Consider the following 6,754-nt stretch of genomic DNA (forward strand, 5'->3'; position numbering starts at 1 on the left):
AAACTAAACTTACCTTATTGTAGATTCTTTAAAATAATAAACCTGTGGAAAAAAAATTCTAAATTGCACTAAAACACCACTTACCTGTAAAAATAAATACTTACGTGTGCTTTTTACAAGCGTAAAGACCGGAGGCCTTTACACATGCGCAAATCCCCCAAAACAGAGGAAATCCAAGACGCACGCGCTGCCCCCTACAGCGCACGCGCTAGCCTCTTCACCTCTTGGGTTAGAGGAGAGGAAATGCCGGTTTTCAGCGCATGCGCTGTGCATGCTGGAAACCGGCATTTTCTCTGGCCAGACGCGTGAGTACCCGATGGATTGGAGGGTAGCTAACGTTACCCCACTATTCAAAAAGGGGGGTAGGGAAAAAGCAGGTAATTACAGACCTGTAAGCCTTACATCAGTTGTGGGCAAAATGCTGGAGTCCATCATTAAGGATGAAATAGCGGAGCACTTAGCAAATGGGGACAGGATAGGACAGAGTCAACATGGATTTACAAAGGGTAAATCGTGCTTGACTAATCTATTGGAATTTTTTGAGGGAGTAACTGGTAGAATAGATGGGGGAGAGCCAGTAGATGTGGTGTACCTGGACTTCCAAAAGGCCTTCGATAAGGTCCCACATAAAAGATTAGCATGGAAAATTGAGGCTCATGGGATAAAGGGGAAAGTTTTGGCGTGGATAGGGAACTGGCTGTCAGATAGAAAACAGAGAGTTGGAATAAACGGCTCATTTTCTGAATGGCAGGCAGTAACAAGTGGGGTACCACAGGGATCTGTCCTGGGCCCCCAGCTGTTCACAATTTACATTAATGACCTGGATCAGGGAGTCGGATGCAGCATTTCCAAATTTGCAGACGACACTAAACTAGGAGGGGGGGTGGGCTCAGAGGAAGAGACCAGGAAGCTCCAGAGCGATTTGGACAGACTGGGCGATTGGGCGGATAAATGGCAGATGCACTATAATGTGGACAAGTGCGAAGTTATCCACCTTGGGTGCAGGAACGGGAGGGCAAATTATTATTTAAATGGCAATAGATTGGGAGAGGGGGAAGTACAGAGAGACCTGGGTGTTCTTGTACACCAGTCACTGAAGGCGAGCATGCAGGTGCAACAGGCGGTCAAGAAGGCAAACGGTATGCTGGCCTTCATAGCAAAAGGGTTAGAATACAGGAACAGGGATACCTTGCTGCAGCTGTACAGGGCACTGGTGAGACCACACCTCGAGTACTGTGTACAGTTTTGGTCGCCTCATCTGAGGAAGGATGTTCTTGCCATGGAGGGGGTGCAGCGGCGATTCACCAGGCTGATACCAGGAATGGCGGGAATGACCTATGAGGAGAGACTATGTAGTTTAGGGATGTACACACTGGAGTTTAGAAGATTGAGAGGGGACCTCATAGAAGTGTATAAAATTCTGACAGGTCTAGACAGACTGGATGCAGAAGGAATGTTTCCCTTGGCGGGTGAGAACAGAACTAGAGGACATAATTTAAGGATAAGGGCTAAACCATTTAGGACAGAGATGAGGGGGAATTTCTTCACTCAGAGAGTGGTGAACCTGTGGAACTCATTGCCACAGAGGGCAGTGTACGCCAGCTCATTAAATATATTTAAGAGGGAATTAGATATATTTCTACGGGCAAAAGGGGTTAAGGGTTACGGAGAGAAGGCGGGGACGGGATACTGAATTAAAGGATCAGCCATGATCTCATCGAATGGCGGAGCAGGCACGAAGGGCCGAATGGCCTACTCCTGCTCCTATCTTCTATGTATCTATGTATCTATGTACCCCTTCCGTACTCACACGTTTGGGGAGGAATTACTGCCCCATTGTTGTTGTATATATGTGGTTAATGGTTTTTGATAAATTTATTACTGGCATGTTGCAGATTTGGTGCTGTGTCTCATTTCAGTTCTGGGGTGTGGTATGGAATCACAAAGTGATCGAATGATGGCGACGTGCTCAGCAACCGGAACGAGGACTCGAATTCACTGGAAACGAAGTCTGATGAGGCGGTCATGGACCGACTTTGCAGAACGCTGCTGTTCGTCTTCCTGTTCTTTATGCTCCTCTTCCTCCTCCTCCTCTTCCTCCTCCTCCTCCTCATCCTCCTCCTCCTCCTCCTGAGTTGGTGCGGTTAAGCCTGGTGGCAATGGCTGCGCATCTGTGCAGCATGCATCAGACGATGCTGAAAAGTGACACCCGCTCAGCCGAGTACTGGAGGGCTCCTCCCGAGCAGTCAAGGCAGTGGAACCATTGCTTGAGCACTCCGATGGTCTGCTGAATGATGTTCCTGGTGGCAGCATGGCTCTCATTATATGAGTGCTGGGCATGAGTGTTGGGGTTGCAGAGGGGAGCCATGAGCCAGGTGGAAAGCGGATAGCCCTTGTCTACAAGCAGCCAGCCGCGAGCTTCATGTGGTGGCTGGAACAGTGCTGGGACACCAGTCTGGTGCAGGATGAAGGCATCGTGGCTGCTGCCAGGATAGCGTGCATTGACGGTCAGGAATCACTGTGTGCTCACACTCCAACTGAACATTAAGTGAGTGGTAGCCTTTGCAGTTACAAAATACCTCAGGATTGTTATGAGGTGCCCGCAAAGCGGCGTGGGAGCAGTCAATGTCACCCTGCATCATGGGGAAGCCCGCTATCCTGGCAAAGCTACATGCACACTTGTGATGCTTCTCTCTGGTCATGGGAAAGGAAATGTAGTCTCTTTTTGAGGAGCTAACAAGGAGGGTAGATGAGGATAGTGCGTTTGACGTAGTGTATATGGACTTTAGCAAGGCTTTTGAAAAGGTTCCACATGGCAGACTGGTCATGAAGTTAAAAGCCCATGGGATCCAGGGCAAAGTGTCAAGTTGGATTCAAAACTGGCTCGGAGACAGGAAGCAGAGGGTAATGGTTGATGGGTGTTTTTGTGACTGAAAGGCTGTTTCCAGTTGGGTTCCACAGGGCTCAGTACTAGGTCCCTTGCTTTTTGTGATATATATCAATGATCTAGACTTGAACATAGGGGGTATGATTAAGAAGTTTGCAGATGATACTAAAATCGGCTGTGTGGTTGATACTGAAGAAGGAAGCTGTAGACTGCAGGAAGATATCAATAAATTGGTCAAGTGGGCAGAACAGTGGCAATGGAATTCAATCCGGAGAAGGGAACTAGATGTAATATCTCCAAATTTGCAGATGACACAAAGCTGGGTGGATGTGTGTGCTGAGAGGAGGATGCCAAAAAACTACAGTATGATTTGGACAGGTTGGGTGATTGGGCAGAAGCATGGCAGATGCAATATAACGTGGATAAATGCGAGGTTATCCACTTTGGTGTCAAAAACAGGAAGGCAGATTATTATCTGAATGGCAATAGATTGGGAGAAGGGGAAGTGCAACGAGACCTGGGTGTCCTTGTGCACCAGTCAATGAAGGTAAGCATGCAGGTGCAGCAGGCGGTTAAGAAGGCAAATGGTATGTTGGCCTTCATAGCGAGAGGATTTGAGTACAGGAACAAGGATGTCTTGCTACAGTTGTACAGGGCCTTGGTGAGACCACATCTTGAGTATTGTGTGCAGTTTTGGTCGCCTTATCTGAGGAAGGATATTCTTGCCATGGAAGGAGTTCAGCGAAGATTCACCAGGCTGATACCTGGGATGGCAGGAATGATGTATGAGGAGAGATTGGGTCGATTGAGCTTGTACTCGCTGGAGTTTAGAAGAATGAGAGGGGATCTCATTGAAACATATAAAATTCTGGCAGGACTGGACAGACTAGATGCAGGGAGGATGTTCCCGATGGTCGGGGAATCCAGAACCAGGGGTCACAGTCTAAGGATAAGGGTTAGGCCTTTTAGGACAGAAATGAGGAGGAATTTCTTCACCCAGAGAGTGGTGAACCTGTGGAATTCTCTACCACAGAAGGCAGTAGAGGCCAATTCATTAAATATGTTCAAGAAGGAGTTGGATATATTTCTTAAGGCTAAAGGGATCAAGGGGTATGGGGAGAAAGCAGGTACCGGGTACTGAACTTGGATGATCAGCCATGATCGCATTGAATGGCGGAGCAGGCTCGAGGGGCCGAATGGCCTACTCCTGCTCCTATCTTCTATGTTTCTATGTTTCTATAAGTGTGAGGTAATGCATTTGGGGAGGGCTAACAAGGAAAGGGAATACAAATTAAATGGTAGGACACTGAGTAGCGTAGAACAACAAAGGGACCTTGGAGTGCATGTCCACAGATCCCTGAAGGTAGCAGGCCAGGTAGATAAGGTGGTTAAGAAGGCATACGGAATGCTTGCCTTTATTAGCCGTGGCACAGAATACAAGAGCAGGAGGGTTAAGCTTTGACTGTATAAAACACTAGTTAGGCTTCAGCTAGAGTACTGCGTGCAGTTCTGGTCACCACATTACAGGAAAGATGTGATTGCACTAGAGAGGGGACAGATGAGATTTACAAGGATGTTGCCGGGTGTAGAGAATCTTAGCTATGAGGATAGACTGGATAGGCTGGGTCTGTTTCCCTTGGAACAGAGGACGCTGAGGGGAGACCTTATTGAGGTGTACAAAATAATGAGGGGCACAGATAAAGTGGATAGAAAGGAACTATTTCCATTAGCAGAGAGGTTAAAAACCAGGGGGCACAGATTTAAATTAATTGGTGGAAGGTTTAGAGGGGATTTGAGGGGAAATTTCTTAACCCAGAGGATTGTGGGGGTCTGGAATTCACTGCCTGAAAGGGTGGTAGAGGCAGGAACCCTAACCACATTTAAAAAGTACTTGGATGTGCAATTGGGACGCTCTAACCTGCAGGGCTACGGACCAAGAGCTGGGAAGTGGGATTAGGCTGGATAGCTCTTTGTTGGCTGGCGCGGACACGATGGCCGAAATGGCCTCCTTCCGTGCTGTAACTTTCTATGATTCTGTTCTATGATATACTTACCTTCGTTGCACCGCCTCTAGGGATCACTAGATTGATTCCTCGGATGAGAGGGTTGTCCTATGATGAGAGATTGAGTAGAATGAGTCATAGAGTCATAGAGTTATACAGCACAGAAAGAGGCCCTTTGGCCCATCGCGTCCGCGCCGGCCATCAAGCCCTGTCTAATCTAATCCCATTTTCCAGCATTTGGTCCGTAGCCTTGTCTGCTATGGCATTTCAAGTGCTCATCCAAATGCTTCTTGAATGTTGTGAGGGTTCCTGCCTCTACCACCCTTTCAGGCAGTGAGTTCCAGATTCCAACCACCCTCTGGGTGAAAAAATTCTTCCTCAAATCCCCTCTAAACCTCCTGCCCCTTACCTTGAATCTATACCCCCTTGTTATTGACCCCTCTACTAAGGGAAAAAGTTCCTTTCTATCGACCCTATCTATGCCCCTCATAATTTTGTACACCTCAATCAGGTCCCCCCTCAGCCTTCTCTGCTCCAAGGAAAACAACCCCAGCCTGTCCAGTCTTTCTTCATAGCTGAAGCGCTCCAGCCCAGGTAACATCCTGGTGAAATAACAACAGAAAATGCTGGAAATACTCAGCAGGCCAGGCAGCATCCGTAGAGAGAGAAACAGAGTTAACGTTTCAGGTCTGGGACCCTTCTTCAGAACTGGAAAAAGCTGGAGATGTAACAGATATTAAGCAGGTGCAGAGACAGGGGGGAGTGGTTAGGAGGGGAGGAAGGAATAGAAAGAAAATCATGTACTTTTGTAAGAGGCAGGAAAGATAAAATGTTGCAAATGGGAATGGCAAAAATCATACTGCATGAAAAATGGGGGCAGGGATAATTATCTGAAATTGTTGAACTCAATGTTGAGTCCGGCAGGCTGTAAAGTGCCCAATCGAAAGATGAGGTGCTGTTCCTCGAGCTTACGTAGAGAATCATTGGAACAGTGCAATAGCCCGAGGACAGAGAGGTCAGAGTGGGAGTGAAGCGGTGAATTAAAGTGACAGGCGACCGGAAGCTCAGAGTCACCCGTACAGCCTTTTGGCTAAGATCAAAGTGTAGTATTTGTTCTTATCAGTTTAATATCTGATACGTCCCCTATTTGGGGACCAAATATTAACTTGGTTTTTGGAACAGGGAGATGGGACAGGGGCTTGCTCCGCCCACTCCACGCATTGACCTGGTATTGCAGTGCATCCAGGGACCGCAGTATTTTGCTATAACATCCTGGTGAATCTCCTCTGAACCCTCTCCAAAGCAATCACATCCTTCCTGTAGTGTGGCGACCAGAACTGCACACAGTATTCCAGCTGTGGCCTAACCAGCGTTTTGTAAAGCTCCATCATAACCTCCCTGCTCTTATATTCTATGCCTCGGCTAATGAAGGCAAGTATCCCATATGCCTTTTTAACCACCTTATCCACCTGTTCTGCTGCCTTCAGGGATCTATGTACATGCACACCAAGGTCCCTCTGATCCTCTGTCTTTCCTAGGGTCTTACCATTCATTGTGTATTCCCTTGACTTGTTAGTCCCTCCAAAATGCATCACCTCACACTTTTCATGGTTAAATTCCATTTGACACTGTTCTGCCCATCTGACCAACCCATCTATATCATCCTGCAGACTGAGGCTACCCTCCTCGCTATTTACCACCCCACCAATTTTCGTGTCATCTGCGAACTTACTGATCATACCCTTTACATTCACATCCAAATCATTAATGTAGACCACAAACAGCAAGGGACCCAGCACCGATCCCTGCGGTACCCCACTGGGCACAGGCTTCCAGTCACAAAAACAACCTTCCACCATCACCC

At 47.5% G+C, this 6,754-nt stretch overlaps 1 non-coding gene across 1 annotated transcript; it reads left to right on the plus strand.

The window, feature by feature from the left end:
• Positions 1 to 5,962: 5,962 nt before the first annotated feature.
• Positions 5,963 to 6,150, plus strand: LOC147117604 (U2 spliceosomal RNA). Its single transcript, XR_015078572.1, has one exon. It is a non-coding gene; the product is annotated as a U2 spliceosomal RNA (small nuclear RNA).
• Positions 6,151 to 6,754: the final 604 nt, after the last annotated feature.

The sequence above is a fragment of the Somniosus microcephalus genome, chromosome 5 (genome assembly GCF_052327205.1).
Source record: "Somniosus microcephalus isolate GS21.2 chromosome 5, FLI_Smic_1.0, whole genome shotgun sequence".
NCBI lineage: Eukaryota > Metazoa > Chordata > Chondrichthyes > Squaliformes > Somniosidae > Somniosus > Somniosus microcephalus.